Consider the following 12,907-nt stretch of genomic DNA (forward strand, 5'->3'; position numbering starts at 1 on the left):
AAAAAATTGCTAATTCAATGGGAGTCCTCATGAAGATCCTAATTTTTTTATCTCCATCTTCTTGCAGATTTGTAATATAGTCAAATCTAATAACATATATATTGAAGCTTATCATTTGTTGTTGTTCCCATTCGCTATAAGGAATCGAGCCAAATAGTGGCTCAAAATCCAACCAAAGGAGAGCATGGCAATATGGGATGATTTGATCACTAAGTTCTTAATCAAATTCTTTCTACTCCAGAGGTTAGCAAAGCTAAGACATGACATCTAGACTTTCATGCAGAGAGATGGAGAATTCTTTTATGAAGCTTGAGAGAGGTACAAAGGTATGTTGAGAAACTGTCCCCCAGATATGTTTGCTGACTTGGTACAACACCAAATCTTCTACGATGGACTCACTCATGCTTCTAGAACTTTATTGGATTCCTCAGCTAGAGGATCCATGGATATGAAGACCACTGAAGAAGCCTTGGAATTGATTGAGATTGTGGCTAATAATCAGTATTTATACTCCTTTGAAAGAACAATGAAGAGAGGTGTGATGGAGTTAGATACTTTGGACACTATTTTGGCACAGAATAAGGTGATGTCTCAACAAATTGCCTCACTCACAAAGAAAATGGGGGCACATGCAAGTATCTGTAGTGGGAACACAAGGGAGTTATAACTTGTGTGGAGGAGCTCACAAGGATGAAGAATGTGTGTTGTTACAAGGAGAACAAGTATCCATGGAGTAAGTAAATTACATGAGAAATTTTCAAAAGCCACTACATAAAAACCACTTTTCAAAAAACTTATAATTCTGGATGGAGGAACCACCCCAATTTTAGTTGGAAAAATCAAGAGCCAAAGAACTTTATTGCACCTCATCAACAACAATCCCAGCCCATGCAACCACAAATTCACCAAAGACTTTCTTCTCTAGAAACCAAATTCTCTTATTTGGAAACCAAATTTTCTTTCCTAGAAACCACCATTGAAAAACTATCCCAAGCCACAACCACAATAGCCCAATCCACCTCCACATTCATGCAACAAACTCAAACATTCATGGATGAGACAAGAGCCAACTTCTAAAATCAAGGTATATCCATTAGAAATTTAGAAGTACAAATAGAACAAATTGCTAAGAAACTCATAGAGAGGTCACACAATACCTTTTCCAATGATACAATTTTTAACGCAAGGGAATAATGCAAGGCTATTAGCTTGAGAAGTAGAAGAGTGGTTAACAAAGTAAATGAAGCTCAAACAGAGGCACCAAAGGAACACGTGGAAGAAGAGAAGCAAGAGAAGAAAAGCCATGTTCATGCACCAACAATTGAAGCTCCAAAGAAAAAGGAAACAGTGGCTCCTTACCAACCAAAAATTTCTTTCCTTCAAAGGCTAAAGCAATAGCATCTTGATGGACAATTCTCTAAATTTTTGGAGGTGTTCAGAAAGCTCCATATCAACATTACATTCATAGAAGCTTCGGAATAAATGCCTCTTTATGCTAAATTCATGAAGGAGTTGCTATCTAAGAAAAGGACTTTGAAAGGAGATGAAATAGTGGTATTGACCAAGGAGTGTAGTGCAATTATTCAAAGAAATTTGTCAAGAAAGATGCAAGATCCAGGGAGCTTCCAAATTTCGTGCACCATTGGAAGCACAACTTTTGAAAAAGCCTTGTGTGATGAAAAAGCTACAAATTCAATAGATGAATCCAACAACGATAGCTCTATAAATGGCTGACAAATCACTAAAATATGCACATGGAATAGTTGAGAATATCTTGTTTAAAGTGGGAAAGTTTTTCCTCCCAGTAGATTGTATGATTCTTGACATGGAGGAGGATGAGAATGCCTCTATCATTCTAGAAAGACCATTCTTAGCCACTTGAAAAGCTCTAATAGATGTGAAAAAGGGTGAATTAATATTGAGGGTGCATGATGAGCACTTAATTTTCATGTTTTCAAAACCATGCATTATTCAAGTGAAAAGGGAAATTATATGAAGGTTGAATCAAGTGATCCAAACCTCCAAAAATCCCCTGACATCAAACCTAAGTTTGGTGTTAGGTTTGTGATAGAGGAAAATCGTCGGTCTAGAAATTTTCTTCTCAATAAAAGAATTTCTTCGTTGCAAGTATAGTTCCAAACCAATAATCGACCTACATCAAAGTTTAATTTGTTTCTCACAAGTGCAAAGCAATAAAAATACCGAGAGTATTAGATCTCATGTTGTCTCTCAAAGGAATTGAAGTGAGGTATGCATGTTATCGGTTATGAGGTTCAAGGGGGTTTGTATGTAAGAAACAAGAAATTAAATGGCAAGAAATTAAAAAAAAACAACTAAAGATAACAAACACTAAGGAGGCATTCATGGCAAGGATTGAGAATCAAGATTTTCTATCCTAGTCATTAATCATAATACAATATTTACCAAAAACTAAGCCTATTACGTTATCTCCAACATTGGGAGAGAATCAAATATGCCTAGTTAACCCCAATCCATAAGTAATGTCAATGGAAACAAGATTAACTAACAACTCTAGATCACAAACATAAATTGGGTATTAATGACTCAAGATCACCTAATTTCTCTTTTCAAGCCAAGAATGCTCAAAATCTACTCTAAAACTAACCCAAGCATTTTATCAAACACTTGGTGTGCATAAAAATAAAAGCATAATAAATTGTATGAATAATAAAATCCACTACTACCAAATACAAGAAAATAACAACAATAACTCAAATAAACAATAAGAAACATAAAAAGATATCAATTGCATTAAAGGAAATGAAAATCAACAAGAGTGTTTATAAAACTAAAGTGGCATAAAACAGAAATTAACAAGAAAAACTAAGAGAACAAAGATGTAGGAACAATAAATTGCAAGGAAACTAAATCAAGACAAGATTAAAACCTAAATTTAAGATGAAATTAACCTAGTTCTACCCTAATTTTAGAGAGAAGAGGGAGCTTTTCTCTCTAGAAAGCTACGCTAAAACATGTTTTAACCTACCCTAATTGCTCCCCCTTTATTCCTTCTTGTATTTGGCTTCAAATACTTCAGAAATGAGTTAGATTTGGGCTTGGATGAGCTCAGAAATCACCCCCGGCATGTTTCTTTAATGAGGTCACGTGCTGCTTGTCACGCGTACGCGGGGTATCATGCATACGCGTGGCCTAGCAAATTCCTTCCTCACTCGTACGCATGGCCTTGCATTCACCAAATCCTTATTTTTCATGAATTCTCCATCTTGCATGCTTTTTCTTCACTTCTTTGATCCAATCCTTGCCTTCTAAGCCTGAAATCACTAAAAAATATATCAAGGCATCGAGTGGAATCAAAATGAATTAAATTTAGCAAATTAAGGTCTTAAAAAGCATGTTTTCACTCTTAAGCACAAATTAGGAGAAATTTACAAAACCATGTTATTTCATTGAATAAGTGTGAGATAAGTTTATAAAACCCACTAAATTTAACACAAGATAAACCACAAAATTGGGGTTTATCATTGTGTATCATCAAATAAGAAGGAAGTTCTCAAGAAAGTACCCATAGAGTAGAGAAACGAGAAGATTCCTACAGAAGACTTCTCACCAGGAGAGAAAGCGGTGCTAGTTCACCATCCCTTGAAGCCATATACAGTGAACAAAATTCTTTCTCTTGAACAAATTTAGCTCATAGATGAAGATACGGGATGGAAGTTCACAGTGAGAGGAGAAGGTTGAAGCACCATGATCAACCTCCCCTTTAGGAAAAACCAACCGTCAAGCTAGTGACGTTAAAAGAGCGCTTGTTGGGAGGTAACCCAACCGTCGATAACCTTTTATTTTGACTTTAATTTCATTTTGTTTTTAATTTTGTTTGATTTATTTGAATAAGCTTTTGCATCACATATGTGCTTTCACTTGATAATCATGATTATTCATAATTCTATCACCACTGTTTTTCTTTGTTGTTTGAGGACAAGCAACCATTCTAGGTTTGGTGTTGGAGGCTATGCTCTACATAGCCTAGAAGATGATGAAGAGGAAGGTAACTCTATCTTTGAGCATTTATTTCTTATATCTTGTATCTTTTCTTGTTCTTAGTTAATAATCATGATTCATTTATATTTCATGCCACCTTACTTTTGAAATTGCTTACACCAGATATCTTTAAGCATGCAACAAAGAGTTTTTGAATGGAAAAAATTGAAGAAAATTTTTAAAATTTGGGGCAAGTAAAGATTAAGAGAAGTGGAGGTTTTGATAGTATGATTGTGTCATGAGGTTACATGTTTGTAAAAACTTGCATTGAGAGCTCTAAGACATGGAATGAAGTTTAGAGAAGTATTATGGAGGTTCTCAAAAATCTATAAAACCAAGAAGTATCAAGAAAAGAAAAGAAAAAGAAAAACAAAGAGCAAGGCCTAAGACTCAGAGCACCAACGGCTAGAAAGCTTAAAAAGAACCAAAGCTCAAAGAGTTGTTTTCCTAGTTAAGTGCTTGTAGTGTTTCTGTATCAAGAAAATCTTGAGACAAAATATTTAGACTCAAAGCCAAGTGCAAATAACCTCCATAAAAGAGAAGCCAAAGGCTCCGAGCATCCCTGACCGGGAAGAATAAAATGAAGCACGGACTCAAAGAGTTCCCCAGTTAAGTGCCTGTGGTGTTTATGTGTCAAAACATTTTGAGACAAAACATTTAGAATCACAACTAAGCTTAAAGTGCAAAGCACCAAATAAAAGAAAAGGGGAAGCCATCTTCAAGGTGAAAATATATAAAGAGACCTCCATAATATCATCCGAATAGAATTCCTACGTTCTAAGACTTTCAATTTAAGCCTAATAAGCACTGAAATCCATACATGATCACACAATTCGGAGTTTACTCCACTGTCACTTGATTACTTCACTCACTGAAATGTCAAAGAATTCTTCAACCCATTCCAATTTAGAGTACTCCTTTGTGCATAGTTTTTTCTTGCTTGGGGACAAGCAAGATCTTATGTTTCGTATTGTGCTGCATGAGCATCTTTATTTGTTTTCTTTAGTATTTCTTTCAATAAAGTTAGAGATTTCTTATTCTTAATTAAGATTTTAGTTCTTTTAATCAATATTTCGTGAAGTTGATTTAAGCTTTGGTATATGTAGGAAAGACTGAAAATGAGCAAGAACAAAGAAAGAGATAAGGACAAGAGAGCCAACTGTTCCGAGGGTTACCTGAAACTGAAGGTTGATCTCGGATGAGATCTGTTGTAGTAGCCGAAGCTAGTGTGTCCGACTTGTTGAACTTGGAGTGCTGCTAATCCTTCGTCACCAGAGGGTGGTGGTACCTGCAAGAGACTTCGATGCTTAAGTTAGCATGGGCTTTAAGCAGGTTTTCAGTAGAATCAGAGTATGAGTTATACCTGGGTGCTCCAGTGTATTTATAGTAGTGTGAAGTGACCTTTCTGGAGATAAGATAGTTATCTTATCTTATCTTATCTTTTAATTAAGTCATCTTATCTTTAAGGGGAACCGCCTCTATCTTTCTAGGCTTTGGCTGCCTTTAGATTGGGCTGTGTTCCTTCGTTTGGGCCTGCTTGGGCTCCCTGCAGCGATTTGGCTGAGCTCTTTGAGAAGAGGTCAGGAATTTCAGATCTGAAGAGGCCAGTTGACTTGTCTTCAATCAGTTCGAGTCATACAGCTCGACCAAGGGCATGAACAGTACCCCTGCTTGAGCTCGATCTTTCTTTTGAGGCCGTGTCTTTGCTAGATTTTGACCCCTTTTTGAGGTAGTCGAGCTCGAGCATTTTATCCTATCAATCTCGTTTTGTAGAGCTCCTAATTGGTTTTTGGATGCAGAGCGTTTTGTCTCACTCCTTTTTAATTGCAACGAGCATTTTGCGTTCCCTTGGAAACGTGCGTAGGTTTAAATACTCATTAACTCTTTCGCCGTTTTCCTTTTATTTCCCTCTTTGTATCTTCATTTGAATTTCAAAGCCTCTCTAGTTTCTTCTTTCACTTTTCTCTTAGACTCCTTACTGGAACTTCGTCCTTTTGTTCTCAAATCTTTCCATTCTTCGCGCTTTCCTCTTTCTTTGCTCAGAAAGCGATTGTTTGGCGTGCTTGCTTTGGTCTTTGGGCGTTTATCATCTTCTCTCCACTGCAGGTTGGTTTTTCGTCTTCTCTCTCTCTTTTACTTTTCACGCCGTTCTCTTTTTTGCTTGTGTTTGTTTGGGGATGAAAAAGTTTTGATCTTTGTTTGGATTTGGAAAGTTTAAATCTTGTCTTGCGCCGTTGTGCCTGTAATGCGTGCCTTGAGGGTTTCTTGGATTTGTTGCTTGTTTCTGCTCCTTTTACTTGATTTCTTTATGCGTAGATCTTCTTCTGTTTGTATCTTGGAGTAATGGACTGTGAATTTGAGAAAAAGTTGCATCTTTTTTATGATTTCTGCATGCTTTGTATTGATTGTCATTTGTCAGAGAAGGCTTTTGATCTTCTTTGTGTTTTTAGGACTTAAAGCTGCAAGATTTTTCTTTTATCTGGATCCTTGCTTTGTTATTGCCTCCAAAGGATGCCCATGGACCTTGGTGTGAGTCATGGGGTTTCCTTTTACTACTGTTTATGAGTCTTTTAACATTCACATGCTATTTGTCCGAGTTATCTCCATACTTGTTCGAGCTGTTTGATTAGTAACCATTTTTTCCTTTTCTCTCTGTAGGACTAGTTGGCCTATGTCTTCTCGAAAAAATATTGTTGAGATGTCTACCAAGGTCCCGGATGGCATGTTCGACTGGCTAGACTCCCTTGTTTTGATGTGTGTTTCCGTGGTCGATTCTGAGTACTGTGTGCGGCTTAGGATGCATCATAGGATTTGTAGTAGTAGAGAGCAGGAGAAAAACTACGAGTTGGTAGCGCCTGACCCTGAGGAGAGAGTTTGTTTTCCTTCTCTGACTCGGGGGGAATGTCCCTTCTTTTATGCGTATGATTACTTTTTTAGCCAAATGAACATCACCATTCCTTTTACTTCCTTTGAGACCGACCTGTTGTGCTCCTGCAACGTAGCTCCTTCTCAACTTCACCCGAACTCGTGGGACTTCATAAAAATCTTCCAACTGTTGTGCCAAGAATTGGATGTTCGACCTTCTCAAACTCTCTTTTTTTACCTTTTTGTTTTGACGAAGTCTGGGGCAGCCAAGAAAAAGGCTTCCTGGATTTCTTTCCGAGCTTCCCAGGGAAAGAAAGTTTTTTCTATGTATGACGAATCTTTTAGGGATTTTAAGAACTTCTATTTCAAGGTCCGAGCTGTTGAAGGAGCTTGGCCATTCTTCTTGGATCAAAATAATGAACCAGCCTTCCCTTTATGCTGGCAATAGAATATGGTAGTGTCTAGGTATACTTGGGAAATGCTAGATGAAATCGAGCAGGCTTTTGTGCATGTACTAGAGAAAAATTGGGGGGAGCCTCCCCATCTTGATACGAAAAGGTTCTTGGGGGATCCCTCCCTTCTTCGAGCTGAATTGGGTAGCTGCCGATTTCTTTTTAGTCTTGTCTTTTTCCTTTATTTTGTTTGTTTTGTCAATCCACCTCTTTCTTATTTGCAACTTTGGCTTTGCTGCTTTATTTTTTCAGAGATGGTGAAGACCACTGATTCCATGAAGGCTTTTAAGAGGGCGAGGAAGGCGACTGCAGCTCAGAACATCTCGGCTAAAGGTTCTGGGGAGGAATCTTCAAATGCTACCCAGAATAGGTCAACCTCGGATACTTCTGGGTCGAGAAAGGTCATACCGACTCCCCAGGTTTGCCTGACTTCTTCTGATCCTCCCCAGTCAACCTCTGGTGCTGCCTCTCCTTCTGCTGCCGGTCCTTCACCCAAGAAGCAGAAGACTGTCGAACCCTATAATCTGGATGCCCCTAACTTTGATGCTGTGGGGTTTGTTGATAACCGGATTCCACCTTATGGCCGACTTCCTATGGACGACGTGTCTATCCTGCACCACCTAGATTTCATCACTTGTAGTAGTGTTCGGATGGCGCACATGGGTGCAGCTTTGTTTCGCTCAATCCAAGACTCTCCCGTCTATGCGACGAAGGATTTTATGCTGGAAGCCAAGTCGGAGTATGACAGGATCAAGGGGTTGAAGGATGAGCTAGACACCAAAATGGCCAAGTTGGAACTGGATGTAGAGAAAGAGAAATCCAGGGCTGTTGCTGCGGAGGCTGCTGCGAATCTGGCCGAGGAGATGGCCAAGAAGTCGAAGGAGAGTTATACTCGAACTTATGGCGAGTTGATGGAGACCAGGGAGAGGCTGGAGTCTGCTCAAGCTGACTATACTGAGCTCCAGGGTCATCTTGTGGGCAGTGTGACTGATGCCTATGAAAACTTGAAGGCTCAGGTCCGAGTTCTTGCTCCCGAGCTCGACTTGAGTCTTTTTAGTTTGGATAACGTTGTTGAAAATGGTAAGATTGTCCCTGCCCCGGATGAAGATGAAGAGGAAGGTCCTCCTCCAAAGCCACCGATCAAAGCTTCTACTGCCGCAACTTCTTCAACTGCTACTGCTGAAGTCAGCCACCCCGAGTCCGACCCTGACGTCCAAATCTTAACTCGAGAGGATGGGACAGTAGATGTGATTCCTGTGAATATCATTCCTCCCTCAACGACCCAGGGTGCCACTGCTGAGGAGAGTTTGAACCCTTGAATGACTTTTCTTTGAGGTATTTTTGTATAGCCCAGCTTGTGGGCTTTTAAACTCTGGTTTCTATAATTAAGCCCTGTTGTGGCCTTGACATTTCAGTTTCTTTTCTTAGCAACTTTATTTAGGAAAAAACAAATGCTTTTGAACTCCTGAGGTCGATCTTCAGGTGGCCTCCTGAGTTTTTATTGTAGTAGCTTAGTCTCTCTTGGTATGTTTGTTTGCAAACTTTGATATTTCCAGGAATCTTTTAGAGTGTTGGACTTTGCTATCCGACCTCTTTTGATTGCCTTTGTGTTTGTTCGTTTCCTTGTTCAGTCGGGGTGACCTTTGAGGTTAGCTTTGTTTGATGACTTTGCTATTGTTCTTATGGAACTTTTTTAGTCTGAACGATTTTGATAGATTTTTGTGAGGTCGTGGCTTTTTAGGTCGAGCTGTGTCCCTTCTAGCGCATGCCTTTTGTTGGTCGACTTCTCTTGTCGTTCCTTCACGGGTTATTTTTAGTAATCCATTTTTAATCAAGGCTGCACAGGCCTCTTTCTATGGATTACTTTTTATAACTTTGTCGCTTTGATTGGTCTAGTCCGACTTCTTCTTAGTCGGTCCTTTCTATGTTATTTCTAGTAATCCATTTTTACTCAGACCTCGTCAGGCCTCTTTCTATGGATTACTTTTTATAACTTTTGTAGCTTTCGTGTCGATTGGTACGACTTCTTCATGTTGGTCCATTCTAAGTTATTTTTAGCAATCCATTTTTACTCAGACCTCGTCAGGCCTCTTTCTATGGATTACTTTTTATAACTTTTGTCGCTTTTATGTCGATTGGTCCGACTTCTTCATGTCGGTCCATCCTAAGTTATTTTTAGCAATCCATTTTTACTCAGACCTCATTAGGCCTCTCTCTATGGATTACTTTTTATAACTTTTGTCGCTTTTACCGCTTTTTCATCTTGCCAATTTTGTCAAAGTCGGGCGGTGAATTTGGTTTTCACCTTGCCGACCTTTGTAGAAATTTGGACGATGAATTCAATTTTCATCGTGGTCGGGCGGTGAATTTGGTTTTTACCTTGCCGACCTGTAGCTTTGTAATCGGGCGATGAATTTTTGCTTTCAGATTAATGCGTCTTGGTAGAGAAACTTTTTAGAGAATCCGAAAAGTTTTATTCCAATAGAAACTACACATATAGGCAAATAAAATATATACATGTGGGTGTTTACCCCTCTAAGTCAGGCAATTTTATAGATCTTGGCTTGGTGCCTCGTTAAAAAACCTTTTTAGGAAATAGAGTGCACCTTGACCTAAGATCTTTATTACCTCCTAACTATAATACCTTCTTAGGTTGCAGGCGTGCCATGACCTTAGTAGCTCTCGCCCCTCGAGTTCAGACAGCCTGTAGTAGCCTTTTTCTAGTACCTCTGTGATTCGGTAGGGTCCTTTCCAGTTAGCTGCTAGCTTCCCCTCTCCTAGTCGACTTGTTCCGATATTATTTCAGATTAGGATGAGGTCGTTGCTGGCAAAACTTCGTTGTACTACCTTCCGATTGTATCTTGAGGCCATTCGACGTTTTAACGCTTCCTCCCTAATCCGAGCTCTTTCTCGGATTTCGGGAAGTAGGTCGAGCTCTTCCCTTTGAAGTCAGGAGTTGGCCTCTTCACTATAGTGGATCATTCTGGGGGATCCTTCTTCGACCTCTACTGGGATCATTGCCTCCATTCCGTAAGCTAGTCGGAAAGGTGATTCCCTTGTGGTGGAGTGTGGAGTTATCCGACATGCCCATAGGACTTGTGGGAGCTCTTCAGCCCAGGCTCCCTTTGCATCCTGTAATCTCCGTTTTAACCCAGCCAATATGACTTTGTTAGCTACTTCTGCTTGTCCATTAGCTTGTGGGTGTTCTACGGATGTAAATTGGTGCTTTATTTTCAAGTCTGCCACCAACTTCCTGAAGCCTGTGTCCGTGAATTGAGTTTCATTGTCTGTGGTGATGGAGTAGGGAACCCCAAACCTTGTAACAATGTTTCTGCAATAAGAATTTCCGACTTCTTTGAGCAGTGGCATTAGCTAGGGGCTCTACCTCAATTCATTTTGTAAAGTGATCTACCCCTACAATGAGGAACTTGACTTGTCCTGATCCTTCGGAAAAGGGTCCCAGGAGGTTGAGTCCCTATTTTGCGAACGGCCAAGGTGATGTTACGCTAATGAGCTCCTCTGGTGGGGCGATGTGGATGTTAGCATGTTTTTGACATGGTGGACATGTCTTTACGAACTCTGTTGCTTCCTTTTGCAAAGTTGGCCAAAAGAATCCGGCTCGAAGTACCTTTTTGGAGAGAGCTCGTGCTCCCAAATGGTTGCCACATATGCCACTGTGTATTTCTTCCAAGACCTCTTTTGTGTTGGAGGTCGGTACACATTTTAATAAGGGTGTGGAGATCCCCCTCTTGTATAGGATGTTATTTATGATGGTATAGTACTGTGCCTCTCGTCTCAGCCTCATTGCCTCCTTCTTATCTGTAGGCAGTGTCTCTGATTTGAGATAATTGATTATGGGGGTCATCTATCCTTGATCCTAACCTGATATGGCTAGGACTTTTTCTTCCTCCGAGATTGATGGGCTTTGCAGTATTTTTTGAATGACGCTTCTATTATTGTCCCCTGGTTTGGTGCTGGCTAATTTTGAGAATGCATCAGCTCGAGCGTTCTGTTCCCGAGGTATATGGCGGACCTCATATTCCCCGAGTTATTCGAGCTGTTCCTTGGTTTTGTCCAGGTACTTTTTCATGGTAGGATCCTTAGCTTGGTAATTTTCTGCTATTTGCGAGGTGACTACTTGCGAATCGCTGAAGATGATAAGCTTTTGAACTCCAACTTCCTTAGCCAATCTCAAACCAGCTAGTAATGCCTCGTATTCGGCCTGGTTATTTGAAGCAAGGAACTCGAATTTAAGGGAGAGTTCAATTTGGGTTCCCTTGTCACTTTCTATTATCACACATGCACCACTCTCGGTTTTGTTTGAAGAGTCGTCTACATAGAGATCCCATTTTGTAGAAATTCCCAGGGTGTCAGTATACTCAGCAATAAAATTGGCAAATACTGTGACTTGATGGCCGTCCGAACTTCATATTGAAGATCGAACTCAGATAGCTCGACTGCTGTTCCGAGGGTTACCTAAAACTGTAGGTCGATCTCGGATGAGATCTTCTGTACTGGTCGGAGCTGATGTGTCCGACCTGATGATGGTGGCTGGAGCTACCGTGTCCGATTTGATGGACTTGGTGGTGATGCTGATCCTTCATCACCGGAGGGTGGGGGTACCTGCAAAGGACTCCGATGCTTAAGTTAGCAAGGGTATTAAGCAGGTTTTTAGTAGAATCAGAGTATGAGTTATACCTGGGTGCTCCAGTATATTTATAATGGTGAGGAGTGACCTTCCTAGAGATAAGATAGTTATTATCTTATCTTATCTTTAAGTGAAGTTATCTTATCTTCAAGGGAACCGCCGTTATCTCTATAGGCTTGGGCTGCCTTTGGATTTGGGTCGTGTTCCTCTGTTTGGGCCCTTATTGGGTTTTCCAGGAGATTTGGCTGAGCTTTTTGAGAAGAGGTCGGATAGTCCTGACCTGAAGAGGTCGGTCGACTTGTCGTTTTAACATCCTGGGTCGGACAGTTCGACCCCGGGTATGAACAGTGCCCCTGCTTGAGCGTGGTCTTCCTTTTGAGGTAGAGTCCTTAGTTTCAGGACTTCAGTCCTTCTCTAGAGAAGCCGAGCTCGAGCATTGTCAATTACTTTTTGTAGAGATCCCTCTGAATGCAGAACGTTTTCTTTCTTTTAATTTTTTGAAACAGGCGTTCCTTTGTTCTTTTGAAACGCGCGTCTCTTTGCCTTGGGAACGTGCGAGGGTTTAATAACCCATTAATTCTTCTCTTTGCTATTTTTCCCCCTTTCTTCATTTTGAATTTAGTTTTCTCAAAGATTTGGCTTCCGTTTCTTCTTCTCTTTTGCTCATTGTAACTTCACCCTTTTTTCTTTCGTTTTTCTTTCTTTGCCTGAGCCTTTTTTCATGCTTCCCTTTGTGGCGTCATTGGTGATTACTGGAGCTTCCTTTGATTTGAAAGGCATTTCCGGATTTTTGCCTCTTTGCCTTCAACTTTTTCGGCGCTTCCTCCTCTTTCAGGTTGGTTCCTCTTTCAGGTTGGTTCTATTCTTGGTGAAGTTTTGATCTCGCTTGAATTTATGTTGGAAAGCTTGAACCTTTTCGTAT

The 12,907-nt window shown here is 40.2% G+C and overlaps 1 non-coding gene across 1 annotated transcript; it reads right to left on the reverse strand.

Moving 5' to 3' along the window:
• Positions 1 to 250: 250 nt before the first annotated feature.
• On the reverse strand, positions 251 to 358 carry LOC148547994 (small nucleolar RNA R71). The gene has a single exon (XR_015898795.1). It is a non-coding gene; the product is annotated as a small nucleolar RNA R71 (small nucleolar RNA).
• Positions 359 to 12,907: the final 12,549 nt, after the last annotated feature.

This window comes from Arachis ipaensis, chromosome B8 (assembly GCF_059453495.1).
Source record: "Arachis ipaensis isolate K30076 ecotype BB chromosome B8, ASM5945349v1, whole genome shotgun sequence".
In the NCBI taxonomy this organism is placed as follows: domain Eukaryota; kingdom Viridiplantae; phylum Streptophyta; class Magnoliopsida; order Fabales; family Fabaceae; genus Arachis; species Arachis ipaensis.